The 16,860-nt window shown below is 46.9% G+C and overlaps 1 long non-coding RNA gene across 2 annotated transcripts in view; it reads left to right on the forward strand.

The window, feature by feature from the left end:
* The window catches only part of LOC135050965 (uncharacterized), a 127,009-nt gene that overhangs the window by 32,477 nt on the left and 77,672 nt on the right, over nucleotides 1–16,860 (forward strand). For both annotated transcript variants that reach the window (XR_010241953.1, XR_010241952.1), the window contains exon 3: nucleotides 3,939–3,970. This is a non-coding gene — a long non-coding RNA (uncharacterized LOC135050965). The remainder of the gene's footprint in view (nucleotides 1–3,938; nucleotides 3,971–16,860) is intronic.

The raw sequence follows: 16,860 nt of genomic DNA on the forward strand, positions 1-16,860 counted from the left end.
TCCTGGACTAGTTGTTCCCGGGAGACCTTCCCTAGCCCCTCCATCTCCACCCGATTTAGTCTGCAGTAAGCAGTAGGAATAGCAAGGTCTGATGCTCCTGTCATTACTACAGCCGCCATTCGGGAGTATCGATTCACATTGATCTGTTGACATAATCCTCTTACTGAAGCAGCTGGTACCTCAATCCAATCGTCTACTGCACAATAATCCTCCCCACGAGGCATTCGAGATAATGCATCGGCATCCTGATTGTTGGCACCCGGACGGTATTTGATTTTGAAGTCATAGGTGGTTAGAGCAGCCAACCACCAATGTCCCGTCGCGTCTAACTTGGCGGAGGAATGAATATAGGTAAGGGGATTGTTGTCAGTCTGTACGGTAAATGTGACCCCATAGAGGTAATCATGGAACTTTTCACTAAGAGCCCACTTTAAGGCTAAAAATTCTAATTTATGAACGGGGTAGTTCCTTTCACTAGGGGATAGCCCTCGGCTTACATAGGAAACAGGTCTTAATTGTTTATCTTGCAATTGGTACAATACTCCCCCAAGACCCTCGAATGAGGCATCTATGTGTACTTCAAAGGGAAGTCCCGGTTGTACATATGCTAACACAGGAGAGTGCGTTAATAGATGTTTCAACTTTGTAAAGGCTTCTTCACACTCCGAGGTCCACCGTCCTCCAAAGGACTCCTTGGGTTTGAAGTAGGGCCCCTCTCCCGGAGGCTTGCTAGTGAGGTAGTTTCACTTCCATGGGGGATATCCTCGAGTCATTTCGGTCAATGGTTTGGCCACTATGGAGTATTGGGGCACAAATTTCCTATAATACCCACAGAACCCTAGAAAAGATTGCAGGTCTTTAAGGGTATTTGGTCGGGGCCAATTCCTCACTGTGGCTACTTTATCAGGATCAGTGGATATTCCTTGTCGACTTACTATATGCCCCAGGTACTTTACCGATGATCGACAAATTTTGCATTTCTCCACAGACAACTTCAGTCCTCGTGCTTGAAGTCGGTCTAGGACTTTAAGTAACCGCTCATTATGTTCCTTCAAATCTCTACCGAAAACAATAATGTCATCCAGATATACTAGCACCTCGCGGTAGCACATATCTCCTACCGTTTTCTCCATAGTTCTTTGAAAGGTGGCAGGGGCTCCTTTTATACCCTGAGGCATTTTCAGAAACTCAAAGAATCCTATGGGACAGATAAAAGCAGTTTTATATCGGTCAGCCTCACTCATTGGGATCTGGTAGTATCCACAACGTAGGTCTAATACAGAAAACCATTGACTCCCGTGAAGACAGTCTAGTGCCTCATCTACTTTAGGGACGGTATACTGATCGGGTACTGTTCGATTATTCAGGGTGCGATAGTCGATACATAATCTTATCTCTCCACTCTTCTTACGCGCTACTACGATGGGGGATGCGTAGGGGCTTTCGGAATCCGCTATGACATTATTTTCAACTAATATTCTTAAGTGATCCCTTACATCCTCAAAGTCGGCAGGCGCTAACCTCCGCGATCGCTCTCGGAATGGGGTGTCGTCTGTCAATTTAATATGGTGCTCTACTCCCGAGGCTGTTCCTAAATACCATGCATTTTTGGAAAAAACCGCCTCTCTTTTCAGGAGAGATTCCAATAACTGCTGTTTATCTTCCCCATCAAGATCACTTCCCTTAAAACACAATTCCAAATCAAGAACTGATGGAGGAGGCATATCTTCACCATCTGTTCCCGCCTCTTCATACATCAACTGGCCCCCTACTAAATTACATCTGGGTCCATCGTATTTAGAGGAAGGGTTAACTGACACCGGACTGTCCCTATCTTGCTTCTCACACCACCTGCGAAGGTTTCGGAACATGTTAGTGTTGGTTCCAACAATCGCAGAGAGTTGACCATTATCCCCAGGTGAATCAGGACAAACTAATGCAATGAATGGTACAGTATCATTCGGTGAGATTAATCCGGGATCGAAAGTGATGTGGGTAACTATATACACTAAGTAAGGGTATTTATGCTCGCTGAGACCCCAAACTGTCAGTCCATGGAGGGGTTGTATAGGGACGTCCGACAAATGGTCCCGGTACCAGGATTCAAAGACGATAGATACTTGGGATCCACTATCCATTAAAATAATACAGTCTTGTCCATTAATCATGGCTTTCACCAGTGGTGCTTGTCCCATTATGCTTTCTGGGATGTCGGCAGCCCACTGTGCACTCCCCATTGCATAAATATTCAGAATTGGGGAGTTTGTGAGGGGGTCACAGTACTCCCATTGGAGTTTTCCCCTTGAGCAACTCCCACCCTCTCGGAATTAGTAGAGTTATGATAATCCCCTCTTCGTCCTGACCCAGTACTTGGACACTCAAAGGACCTATGACCAATTTGTCCACAGCTATAACAAGTAACTGGGGGTCGACCTCCCCCTCCTCGATTCATTCTTCTTTCCGTTCGTGGAGGCCAATACTGACTTGAGTTAGCGGTGGTCTGCAATGAAATCAATTGATCTATTTTTTTGTTCTGCTCTTCGAGCAATTTGAACAATCTATCATCCACGGAAGAGGAGGCCGGAGTTGGCATTACCACTTTTACTTTCTTGATGGTACTCTCTCGGTTTTCTATTTGGACTTCCTCCAGCTTGACCTCTTTTACTAACTCAGTTAAAGTAGGTGGAGTCCCCAAAGTTTGCATGCATCTTAATCTTTGAGCCACTGGGTTGTTGGTCAAAGCCCCTTTTAATACTTGCCTCATTCTACTCTCGTCTACGGAGGCCTTAGTTATTCCCCCTTTGTCTACAATTTTGTAAATCAACCGATCGACCCTATATATGTAGTGAGTCAACGTCTCTCCAGGCTCTTGGTATGTTCGGTTCAATTTTGCCATCAAATCCCCTACATCTTCGAGGGTACCAAAAGAAAAGTCAAGGGCCTCAATATAATATTTAGAGTCGCTGTCGACTTGCTCCTCCTAGTGGCCTGAATCACCCCCATGGCTGGCCCTCGGAGACTTTCCACTATTCGTTGTCGTTTTACATGTTCCGGACACTGCCATTCTTCTGAATGTTGAACAGCCGTTTCCCGCCATGTGTCATAGTTTTCTTCACCCACAGGCACAGGAATAATCCCGGAGAACATCCTTAATCGACGATACCCCCCTTCATAGTGCCAGCGTTCTAAATGACTGACCATCTTGTCCACCACCACTTCGACTCCTGTTCCCAAAGTTCCATCTGTCTTTGATGAATCTCCGGCTTCCACCCCAACTGCAGTCAGACTCTATCCCACGACCGGCGCGCCTGTCCCAGGGTCTCTCACCGAGGTAGCTTCTTCATCCATGCCGTCATTCCCCTCAGGCCATATCACTTTAATCTTCCAACCGGGAGCCTCTCCCACTATCACTCGAATTGGTATTAAGGTTCGATCTAATGAGTGCCGGTTGCTAACCAAAAAAGCAAAGTATCACCATTTGGTCCTCTCCACCTATCCACCAGACAGGGCTGATTAACATCATACAGGTTAGCCACCGCTCGTAATGTTGCATCATCACTCACCCCAGACAGATTTCCCCATAGTCCAAAACTACATAGGGGGTCCACCCCCTTTTCCCGACACCACCTATGAATATCAGCACTCGTCACTTCTTCCATGGTCCTTAGAGTAGTCATCGCACTCCGGTCCCCTGGTATCTCGGATCTCAGCAGTGCCTCCATAATGTAACCCTGGCACAGGTGATGGGTTACAGTGAACTAACCGAGTGTGCCTCCACCAAAGCTATTTGGATGAGTAGATTTCCGGGCGAGCTTGGGAACGCCTAGATATAGGATATTTTATCAATCCCACCCCTATCTATATAATATATCTATTTCCCTTGAGAGACCCCAATAGTATGACCGAGGGACTAACGAAACTACCGTCTTTCCTTTTAGATTCCAACTCCAAGAAACAGACTACTTCACTGGTAAGTATATGGGTGTTTACTTATTATCAATCAAGTAGAGTACATTGAACACATCGTACCTTTCATCTGCGTAGAGGGTAGTCCTCAGTATGAATTGTTCATCACATTAGCGATCTATTGACATAAAATAACTGCATGCAATACAAAAAAACTTTAACCATCCAATAGTCTATAAGACTATTGACCCGGGTTGGTAAAATAATACAATTAGATATTTATAGCTTAAATCAGTGGTTTCCAAACTTTTTGGAATCATGGCACCCTAGAGTATCAGCATTTTATTCATGGCACCCCTAGGCCAAAAATTTCTTAGCGAGAAATTTTGTAATAAATATTAAATCAAATATTGTGTTTATATGTCATCTTTAGGTTCCATTGAGTGGCGAGGAACAAGGTTTGCTTCTGTTTGTCCACATATTTTATGATTGGCAACCACCAACACTGGTTTTGCCTATTACATTGACCAGAAATAATTTTGATTGGTCCTGGACCACCAATCCTAGGCACCCCTGCAAGTGTTCTGAGGCACCCCAGGGTGCCTGGGCACACAGTTTGGGAACCACTGGCTTAAATCATACAAATTATACTATGGTGCACCATCAGCTATATTCCCAATAACTGCCTAACCATATAATAATCCGCTGACTATCTTGACTATCAGTCTGATACCACTGGAGAAAGTTAGAAGAGGAGCAGGGTACTTAATCCACTTTAGAAGTTCTTCTGGGAATTATTTTCCTAGGTACGCTCCAGGGTCATGGTAGTTCCCTTGTCAAATTATGGAGTGACTGTGCGTCAGTCTGTGGTATTACTTGGTTAAGTAGATATATACTTTTTCCTTCCACTTAGGATCTGGTAGAGGTTAGAAACAGGGTAGTAGATAGGATACAAAAAAGATAAGCTACCGCGCTAATGCCGGTATTTAAATGGTTGAGCAGCCTTGAAAAAAACGAAACACTAATATATATACAAAACAAGGCGCTTGTGATATTTTGCAACAGTTGTAAAAGCCAAGAGTTGCCTAAGGAATAAGTGCAATAGCTGTGAAAAAAAAGGGGGTTAGTAAAAAATGTTTACAGCCCTTTTGGAGAAATTGTAGTCCTTTTGTGTATAAACGGGTTCCGATATTTGCCACAAGAAGATGGAAAATGTCCCAGACCTATCTATCCCTAAACTACCCACCTTGTAGTTGCTGGCGGTGGGGTCGTGGGCTGCTGCTCCGTGCGGCTTGGTTCCCTTGCTTAGTAGCGCTGCTCTCTCCTGCCGCGTCTCCTGTGTGGCGTGCTGCGCTCCGTGACGGCTCAGGGTCCGGCTTTGGTGACGGCTTTTTTCGGTGTACTCGAACTGAACAGAGTGCACCTAGGACTTGCGTTCTATGTGTTTTAAAATCCAGGGATATGTTGTGTATGTAGTAGATAGGATACTATGATGTATGCTCTTCTCTCTCTACAATAACGGTAGATTAGAGGATACTTATTCACTGTGTGGCCATACTGGTGGATGTAAGGGTAACAATCTATTATCCATGCCAGTCTGCGTTACTTCAATTATTGTCATGCAAATTACTGTGAATACTATGAGTAGAATTGAGGTTAATTAAATATCCACGAGTCTCTCCTGCCTCATATCCAGTTAGTCAATGTAGTGAAATAAATTGCTAGGAATGTGGCAGCTGTCATTCACTGTGATGCCTCGGGATACTATATATTGGCATGTTCAACCGTGGTAAACCTACGCACTCTAATCTTCATTCAGCAGTTGAATTGTCCACTACGTATAGCTGAATGGTTTACCACCCGGGTGTAATAGTGGTCTTCTTATCAATGGGGAGTATACTTGGCCCGATTGCTTTTATTATTTTAGCAATATAATTATAGCCATTTGACAAATAATGCCAGCGGGGATGATGTTTGCTGACCCACTGAGGCCGTGCCAATGCCTTATCTGTATTACAGTGCTCCTGGCAGCTGAGTGTAGGGGCATTGTATGGTATCAGTACACTTACGGTATACACTTCAGGAGGCTCTCTCTAGTACTCTCCCGACTCCTCCTCCGGTTATCCGAGGGAGGTGACCCTTCCTCCAGATGCTGTCTGATAGGTCCCCGCTCCTCCGATGCGCTGATCGGGAAATCAACTGCGGACCGCCTCTCCAGACTGTACACTGCCACAGCCCTGGGTGGGTGCCTACCACTATTCAGTGTGTCCCCAAGCGTGTCTGCCCGCAGCTGTCACTTCACCGCCGGTCAGGTAATCACTGAGCCAGAGGCTCTCTCTCGTCTCCTCTCCCTCTCGATCACCGCTGCTCCCGGCTGCTCGGCGAAGGGGTCTGTCCCGTCAGCCGTGTCACGATCCGGGTATCTGGACGCCATTTCTTACCCATCAGATGCCTCCTAAGGCTGGCTCAGCGCTCCAGGACCGGATCCCATCTATTATCCTAATGTTCACATTCCTGCATCCTCTCCTGTCTCTCTGAGACGCTGTCACAGTAACGCCTTATTACATCTGGCATGGCGTCTCCCGCGGCCTCCGCCGCCGTCCCTGAGCTTCTGCATGCAGAGTGTCAGAGTGGCGATTACGTCAGCCGCGGCCTCCGCTGTGTCCGCGTGGTTGGATGTGCACTTGTCAGCCTGGCGTCTCCTGTCTCCAGTGGCCGGCGCCGCCATTACTGTTTTCATTACCACATGGATTACAAACCAAACTTCCCTCCAAGTGTCTGCATGGGCGCAGCCATCTTGGATTCTGTCAGCTGATCATTTCCTCCAATCTGTTGTCAGTATTGTTAATCTGCATAATTGCCTAGCCAATCCCTTCCTTGCTGCAGGTATAAATACACTGTGCCTGAGCAAGGAAGGCGTCAGTGCTTTGGTTGTCAAACCTAGTTCCTGTTTGTCTCTCTCCTGTGATTGTCTTCCAGGTTCCAGCTCCTGTCTCAAGACTTCCATCATAGAGACCCGCACCAGCATTCCACCTGCGGTGTAGCCTGACTCTCCAATCCATTGTGGATTCATCTGTTTCCAGCTACAACATTACCTGCTTCCAGCTCAGCTTCCAGCAGAGTACAGCTTCCCTTAAAGGGCCGGTGTCCTTTCTACACTTTACCACTCTCCACCGGTATTATTATTTCTCCGCTCTCAAGTTCTACATTTCAGTTCATATTTCATCGCTCCCAAGTTCATTTATTATTTAACTGGTTCCAGCCAGTATCCACTCCGTGCTAACAACAGTCTGGTTCCAGCCAGTATCCACAGCAGCTGTTTTACCTTCAGCAACCCAGCTTTTCCTGGAACACCAGCTGGCACAATCCTGGGTTATCTCCATTGCTACAGTCGGGCCTGGTAAGGACTTTCCATCTAGAAGATCATAAGAACTATCTCACACTACCAGTGCCCTGTGGCTCCTGCCATCCTGTAGTACCCAGGAACTGTATTTATTATTTGCTGACTTTTACGTTTTCTTTTACTGCTGCTGTGTTGCGGAGTTGTCATAATAAACATCATTGACTTTTATCTAAGTTGTCGTGGTCACGCCTTCGGGCAGTTATTATTCATGTTACTTACATGTCCAGGGGTCTGATACAACCTCCCAGGTTCCGGTACATCTCAGCCCCTACAACTGAGGCTGCCTCCCGTCAGCTCAGGCCCTCAGTTGTGACAGTAAGCACTGACCTAATGAATCCAGCCGGAGACCAGGATCAAGCGGCCAGGCCGATGCAAGAACTGGCAGCCCGACTAGAACAACAGGAGGCTGCACAGGGCCACATCATCCGCTGTCTCCAGGATCTCTCTACTCGGCTGGATGGGATTCAGACAACTCTCCGTGGATCAGGCGCATCTGGTGCGTCAACCACAGTGACTCCAGCTATAACCCCACCCACCTTACCCATTTCTGCTCCACGTCTTCATCTTCCAACGGCAGCAAAATTTGACGGATCTCCAAGATTCTGCAGGGGATTTCTCAACCAGTGTGAGATTCAGTTTGAGTTACAACCTGGCAATTTTCCCAGTGACCGTACAAAAATTGCCTACATCATCTCTCTTCTCAGTGGCTCCGCCCTTGACTGGGCATCACCGTTATGGGAGAGGTCCGACACCCTGCTATCTTCTTACACTGCATTCGTGTCAACATTCAGGCGCATCTTCGACGAGCCAGGCCGGGTAACCTCAGCTTCATCCGAGATTCTCCGTTTACGCCAGGGGTCACGTACTGTAGGACAATATCTGATACAGTTCCAGATCCTGGCATCCGAACTGGCATGGAACGACGAGGCCCTGTATGCTGCATTCTGGCATGGCTTATCTGAGCTTATTAAAGATGAGTTAGCTACCAGAGACTTACCTTCTAAGTTAGATGAGCTAATCTCACTCTGCACGAAAGTTGATTTACGTTTCAGAGAGAGAGCAACTGAGCGTGGAAGATCATCTGCTCCAAAATCTTCTGCTCCTCCTCCTCGTCAACTGTCACCATCTAAAGATGAGCCCATGCAAATTGGCCGTTCCCGTTTAACTCCTGCTGAGCACCGAAGACGGCTCTCTGAGTCTCTTTGTCTTTACTGTGCAGCTCCGTCTCACACCATCAATGCCTGTCCCGAACGTCCGGGAAAACTCCAAACCCTAGCTCGCCCAGGAGAGGGCCGGCTAGGAGTAATGATCTCCTCTCCATCTCCTCATGATTGTAATCTCCCAGTCTCGCTTCAAGTTGCTCAACGTTATCGGAACGTCATTGCTCTCCTTGATTCCGGAGCAGCTGGGAACTTTATTACTGAAGCCTATGTTAAACGGTGGTCCCTACCCACCGAGAGACTTCCTTCCTCCTTTTCCTTAACTGCCGTGGATGGCAGTAAAATTTTTGATACGGTTATTGCTCTAAGGACTCTACCAGTTCGTCTGAGAGTGGGAGTTCTTCATTCCGAACTTATTTCACTTTTAGTGATTCCAAGAGCCACACATCCTGTGGTCCTGGGCCTTCCATGGCTCCGTCTTCACAATCCTACAATTGATTGGACGACTACGCAAATCCTGGCATGGGGTTCCTCCTGTGCAGAGACATGTTTGTTTAAAGTATTGCCTGTCTGTTCTTCCTCCCCCAGGTCGTCTGATGTTCCACCTCCTCCATATCAAGATTTCACGGATGTGTTCAGTAAAGCTTCTGCTGATATCCTTCCTCCTCATAGAGAATGGGACTGCCCGATTGATCTCGTTCCAGGGAAGGTTCCACCTCGAGGCCGAACTTATCCGTTGTCTCTGCCTGAGACGCATTCTATGGAGGAATACATTAAAGAGAACCTAGCAAAGGGGTTCATTCGACCTTCTTCTTCCCCAGCCGGCGCAGGCTTCTTTTTTGTAAAAAAGAAAGATGGTGGTCTGCGGCCGTGCATCGACTACAGAGGTTTGAACGACATTACCATCAAGAACCGTTATCCTTTACCCCTGATTACTGAGCTCTTTGACAGAGTTAGCGGAGCTACCATCTTTACAAAGCTGGACTTGCGAGGTGCATACAATCTCATCCGGATCCGTGAGGGTGACGAGTGGAAGACCGCCTTTAACACCCGTGACGGACATTATGAGTACCTCGTCATGCCCTTCGGATTGAGCAATGCTCCAGCTGTCTTCCAGCATTTTGTCAATGAGATTTTCAGAGACATTCTATACCGTCATGTCGTGGTCTATCTAGACGATATCCTCATTTTTGCCAACGATTTAGAGGAACATCGTTTTTGGGTTAAAGAGGTTCTGTCCCGTCTCCGTGTCAATCATCTCTATTGCAAATTAGAAAAATGCGTCTTTGAAGTCAAGTCCATTCCGTTTCTAGGGTACATTGTGTCCGGTTCCGGACTAGAGATGGATCCTGAGAAACTACAAGCAATTCAGAATTGGCCGGTACCCTTAACCCTCAAAGGGGTCCAGAGGTTCTTAGGGTTCGCCAATTATTACCGAAAGTTTATACGAGACTTTTCCACCATTGTGGCGCCTATTACTGCTTTCACTAAGAAGGGTGCTAACCCGTCCAAATGGTCTGAAGAAGCCATGCAATCTTTTCATCTTTTAAAACAAAGGTTCATCTCTGCGCCTGTTCTGAAACAGCCTGACATCGACTCTCCTTTCATCTTAGAGGTGGATGCCTCCTCCGTTGGAGTAGGAGCGGTGTTATCTCAGAGGGCTAAAGATGGCCATTTACACCCTTGCAGTTTCTTCTCCCGGAAGTTCTCCCCAGCTGAGCGCAACTATGCCATTGGCGACCAGGAGTTGCTAGCCATCAAGCTCGCTCTAGAAGAGTGGAGGTATCTGTTGGAGGGAGCTTCTCATTCAATCACCATACTTACAGACCACAAGAACCTTTTATACCTGAAGGGCGCACAATGTCTCAACCCTCGTCAGGCCAGATGGGCACTTTTCTTTTCCAGGTTCGACTTTAAACTCCAGTTCTGTCCGGGCTCTCAGAATCGCAAGGCCGATGCCCTTTCCCGCTCATGGGAGCAAGAAAATGAGTCAGAGTCTTCAGACAAGCATCCTATTATAAATCCGTTGGCATTCTCCACGGTAGGGATGGACTCTACGCCCCCATCAGGGAAAAGTTTTGTGAAGCCGATGCTAAGGAAGAAGCTCATGCATTGGGCCCATGCTTCCCGTTTTGCCGGACATACAGGTATCCAAAAAACCCTGGAGTTTATCTCTAGGTCCTATTGGTGGCCAACTCTGAAAAAGGACGTCTTGGAGTTTATTGCATCTTGCCCAAAGTGTGCCCAACATAAAGTATCCCGCCAGTCGCCTGCGGGGCAACTGGTTCCACTATCCGTTCCCCGTCGACCATGGACCCACTTGTCGATGGATTTCATTACAGACTTACCCATGTGCAACAAGTTCAATACCATCTGGGTGGTAGTTGACCGGTTCACCAAGATGGCACACTTCATTCCTCTCACCGGTCTTCCGTCAGCTTCCAAGTTCGCTCAAGTATTCATACAAGAGATCTTCCGACTCCACGGTCTTCCTGAAGAAATTATCTCAGATCGAGGAGTTCAATTCACAGCCAAATTCTGGCGAAGTTTATGTCAAGTCCTCCAAGTCAAGCTAAAGTTTTCCACGGCTTACCATCCTCAGACCAATGGTCAAACCGAGAGGGTGAATCAGGACTTGGAGGCCTTCCTCCGCATCTATGTGTCCTCCTCTCAAGATGACTGGGTTCAATTACTTCCCTGGGCCGAGTTCTGTCATAACAACCAGTATCATTCTTCATCTGCTTCAACACCATTCTTCACTAACTTTGGATTCCACCCTAAAGTTCCTGAGTTCCAACCGCTTCCAGCAACTTCTGTTCCCGCAGTGGATATCACCTTGCATCAGTTTGCCAATATCTGGAAGAGCGTACGATCAGCTCTGCTCAAGGCATCGTTCAGGTACAAGAAGTTTGCGGATAAGAAGCGTCGAGCAGTTCCTGCTCTCAAGGTGGGTGATCAGGTATGGTTATCCACGAAGAATTTGAGGTTAAGAGTTCCCAGTATGAAGTTTGCACCTCGCTATATCGGTCCTTTCAAGATTGAACAAGTCATCAATCCTGTTGCTTACAGACTCCAGTTGCCTCCCTTCTTAAAAATACCCAGGACATTCCATGTTTCCCTGTTGAAACCGCTGATCTTGAATCGGTTTCATTCCTCACTTCCTCCAACTCCGAAAGTCCAAACTCAACGAGGCGTTGAGTATGAAGTGGCCAAGATCCTGGACTCACGTCACCGTTACGGTCAACTACAATATCTTATTGACTGGAAGGGTTATGGTCCTGAGGAACGTTCATGGACCAATGCTTCTGATGTCCATGCTCCTGCCTTGGTCCGGAGATTCCATTCCAAGTTTCCTCAAAAGCCAAAGAAGTGTCCTGGGGCCACTCCTAAAGGGGGGGGGTGCTGTCACGATCCGGGTATCTGGACGCCATTTCTTACCCATCAGATGCCTCCTAAGGCTGGCTCAGCGCTCCAGGACCGGATCCCATCTGTTATCCTAATGTTCACATTCCTGCATCCTCTCCTGTCTCTCTAAGACGCTGTCACAGTAACGCCTTATTACATCTGGCATGGCGTCTCCCGCGGCCTCCGCCGCCGTCCCTGAGCTTCTGCATGCAGAGTGTCAGAGTGGCGATTACATCAGCCGCGGCCTCCGCTGTGTCCGCGTGGTTGGATGTGCACTTGTCAGCCTGGCGTCTCCTGTCTCCAGTGGCCGGCGCCGCCATTACTGTTTTCATTACCACATGGATTACAAACCAAACTTCCCTCCAAGTGTCTGCATGGGCGCAGCCATCTTGGATTCTGTCAGCTGATCATTTCCTCCAATCTGTTGTCAGTATTGTTAATCTGCATAATTGCCTAGCCAATCCCTTCCTTGCTGCAGGTATAAATACACTGTGCCTGAGCAAGGAAGGCGTCAGTGCTTTGGTTGTCAAACCTAGTTCCTGTTTGTCTCTCTCCTGTGATTGTCTTCCAGGTTCCAGCTCCTGTCTCAAGACTTCCACCATAGAGACCCGCACCAGCATTCCACCTCCGGTGTAGCCTGACTCTCCAATCCATTGTGGATTCATCTGTTTCCAGCTACAACATTACCTGCTTCCAGCTCAGCTTCCAGCAGAGTACAGCTTCCCTTAAAGGGCCGGTGTCCTTTCTACACTTTACCACTCTCCACCGGTATTATTATTTCTCCGCTCTCAAGTTCTACATTTCAGTTCATATTTCATCGCTCCCAAGTTCATTTATTATTTAACTGGTTCCAGCCAGTATCCACTCCGTGCTAACAACAGTCTGGTTCCAGCCAGTATCCACAGCAGCTGTTTTACCTTCAGCAACCCAGCTTTTCCTGGAACACCAGCTGGCACAATCCTGGGTTATCTCCATTGCTACAGTCGGGCCTGGTAAGGACTTTCCATCTAGAAGATCATAAGAACTATCTCACACTACCAGTGCCCTGTGGCTCCTGCCATCCTGTAGTACCCAGGAACTGTATTTATTATTTGCTGACTTTTACGTTTTCTTTTACTGCTGCTGTGTTGCGGAGTTGTCATAATAAACATCATTGACTTTTATCTAAGTTGTCGTGGTCACGCCTTCGGGCAGTTATTATTCATGTTACTTACATGTCCAGGGGTCTGATACAACCTCCCAGGTTCCGGTACATCTCAGCCCCTACAACTGAGGCTGCCTCCCGTCAGCTCAGGCCCTCAGTTGTGACAAGCCGGCTCTCAGTCTCTCTCCCTCTCGATCACCGCTGCTCCCGGCTGCTCGGCAAAGGGGTCCGTCCCGTCAGCCTGCTCTCAGTCTCTCTCCCTCTCGATCACCGCTGCTCCCGGCTGCTCGGCAAAGGAGTCCGTCCCGTCAGCCTGCTCTCAGTCTCTCTCCCTCTGCTGCGTCACCTCTCTCCTTCTCGATCTTTCTCTAACTGTCCCCTTCCTCGAGCGAGATCTCTGTTGGGGGTACAGCATGCGCTCCTTACTGTCTCGGCACGAGGGCTTCTAGAAAAGTCTCTTCATGCCCTCTGGTGATATTGTATTACACTATTCCCCTGCTCATTTGCTCAACAATATCACATCATCACCCAACAAACCCCATACCACTATACATATTAATCAGTCAGTTACTTCAAATACTTAATATATATCATATGAACAATGTATATAGATATATATGGATTTTTATTTCATTCTACCAAGCTAATACGTAAATCCTATTTATATTATACCCTAAGGGTTACATGTGGTGTTGGGGGAATTTGGGGGGGGGGGGGGGAGGGAGCACACACATACTGTGTAGATGCGCATGCCATCCATTTACAGTGACAGGAGAGCCTGGGGGCAGCCCAGTATCTCCGAGAGTGCTGGGCACGCCCCCACATTGACTGTCCCAGGGGTGTTGCAAAGCTCTGTCCCCTTTCCCAGAGGCCCCACCCCCTTTGGTTCACACAGGGTCCCACTCCCTGTACAACGTTGGGCGTTATGACAGCAGAATGGAGAATGTGATAGAATCATTTGATCAGACTATACAAAAACTCTGAATTTGCATAAAGCTGCTGCTACAGACGTAGGCACGCTCACGATATAAGAGCTAGCTTGTATTTAAAATGCCACCTTTTTTTTTAAACACAATTTTCCGCAAACATTAAGCAACAAAGGGAAATCAATAATTAATGTCATGAAAGATCCTGGCAGGCAGTATTGCTGTACCTTGGGTGCAACCCTTGCACCGCTGAATTGGGCCATTGGCATTAATATTATTTAGGTTTATTATACTAGGGAGATTAAAAGAATTACTTTGTTATCCTGTGTTATACATTAACCCTTTCATGACTGGAGAACTTGCTCTCTGTGCACTTGTTTATGATTGCTGGTGTATTTATGTTCATGTTATATTTACTATGGGCCCGATTCAGACCTGTTTTCTGCTGTGAGTTTTTGCACAGCGGGAGATTATCGAATTACTGCGCATGCGTATGCACCGCAATGTGCAGGTGCCTTGCCAAGTGACAGGATGGTCGAAAATTTAGATTGCTCGGCTGCTTACAAGGAAGAGGACGTTTGTGGGTGGTAACTGGCCGTTTTCAGGGAGCGTCAGGAAAAAAGCAGGTGTCCCCAAGCGTTTTCAGGGTGGGTGTGTGACGTCAGCTCCAGCCCCGATCAGCCTGATTCCTTCGCACTGGAGGAGTAAGTATTGAGCTACGCACAGACTGCACACACTGCACAGAATGGGAAAAACATTAGATGGTGAGTGTGATGCGAACAGTTTTGCAGCTGTCCACCGAGGGGAATTTTCGTACAGCGTACACATACACTTGCACAGGGAAGATATTCACTCCCCCTGGGTGGTGACTATCTGATCGCAGCGATCATGTCTGAATTAGGCCCTACTGTAGATCCGTGGTTAGTCAGCCGCCAGTCAGTAAATATGCCACAGGATACAAGATGAGGTATACCATAAGTTTTGAAGAGATGTTATTGTAAAGAACACTCAGCTTGGGCCAAATTATAGTAATATATAGACATACAAATTACATAACCATGAATGATCCCCTAGCTTGACTTGAATTAGTTTAGACCTTCTCCACGTTAATAGCTGAGATACAAGAGACATCAGATACGGATGGCTTTGAAAGTAACAATGAGCCAGTTCTAGAAGTATATAATATCATGACATTGCGCAGAGGAAGAAGTGCAGCACCACTCAGACCTTCCTGAGGAGGCACTGAACGGCTGCACAGACTGCAGGGTGCCTACCTGGAACGTCCAAAGGATACCCTGGGGGCATTACTGCAGCGATAGCGGCTGCAGAGTGCCATACCAGGCATCTTGCTAGCCATAAGCAAGGGCCGTGGGGCATAGTTGCTGACACTGGAGGCAGCCAAGTCGGCTCAGCATGGGGCGTAACGGGAAATATCAGGGGGCGTGGCAGTGAGATAGCATCATTGTAGCCCCACCCCCGCTACACTAGGCCAAGATTACCGACATAGTGGGGGCACGGGGTGGTGTCACGATGACGTGAATGTTTCCCCGGGGGATGCAGGGGCTCAGCTGCTGGCTGGGAGACTTGCCAACTCTTCTGGGTGGCTGGGAGCGCCACCTGATTTTCGGGAGTTTCCTGACCATTCTGGGAGAGTAGGTAAGTATGCCATGGGGCAGCGACAGGTACCACCTTCAGAGCCCTGCATCCTGTGCAGCAGCACAGGGTCACACAAAGAAACCTGTTCATGAAATTACAAATGGCAAAGGGTTAGCAGTACGACAGATAATGATAAACTGCTTACAGCACATTACTTCCTGCTGTGAACACACAGACAAAGTGAAGCTCCTGCATGTGCACTAGAATATTTTTGCAAATATTGGCTAGGAGCATGTGACAGAAATGGATCCATGAGCGCTTCCCAAGCTGTCTTTTTTTTTTTTGCGCCTAATGGCACATAAAGCACTAACTGTATGGCTGTGATTTTTAAGTTTAAAGAGTCAAAAACATTAGAAATATCTGAGTTTTAATTGGACTGTGAGACTCTTTAGTGACCTTACAGTTCAGGGTCATGAAATCCCTGTGCAGCTTTAATCCAGATAGTTCAGGAGGTCAGAGGTGCACACTATAAGACCCATACTATTGTATATGAATCAATAAGAGGGTTCAGTTATTATGTAGTACTGCTCATTATGCCAGTCACTAAGAGAGCATCTATTGGTCAATGGGATTCACAAGAATGTCATAAAATGTAACATAGAAGTAGAATCAGAACCACACAGATGTGGACACCATCTCCTAATTAGAATATAAATAAAGTCTTGCCCTATAAAGTAGATAGGCATTGTTATGTACAATAGGTAGCTACCATTTGCCCCCCAACTTCCAGTCACTAACCAGCCCAGCAAAGCCTTCCCCAAGCAACATAAAATGGATAGCTTCATCATTAGGAGTTTTATAGATCCAACATCCCCATTGCTGTGACAAACCAACTGTGAAACAATATGAAAAGACATTGTCATGTTGTCCAATTGCACTCACTAAAAGTAACTAGTAATCACACCATGGACACAATTTCTCCACTGTCTGCCAGTGTTTGAAGTGATAACTAAAGGTGTCCGTTTCCTCAATTAGTATAAACTCCCAGGCTTCCCAAGAACAGGATATGCTGTAAAGCAGAACATATTGGGATAAATATAGGATTCTTATATATTAATATCACACAGATATAATTTGCATTGGGCATTCATGTGCAAGCTTAATGTCCATCAGGTCAATGGTTGTTCAATGTCCCTTCTACGATTACTTTAGAATAAATTAGGTTATTTAGATCCTAATTATATAGGTAGGATGTTTGATTGTTCATTAAGGAATATGGTGGTGGAAAGCAGACAATGGAATAATGAAAGAACAATTAAT

The sequence above is a fragment of the Pseudophryne corroboree genome, chromosome 2 (genome assembly GCF_028390025.1).
Source record: "Pseudophryne corroboree isolate aPseCor3 chromosome 2, aPseCor3.hap2, whole genome shotgun sequence".
Taxonomy (NCBI): Eukaryota; Metazoa; Chordata; class Amphibia; order Anura; family Myobatrachidae; genus Pseudophryne; species Pseudophryne corroboree.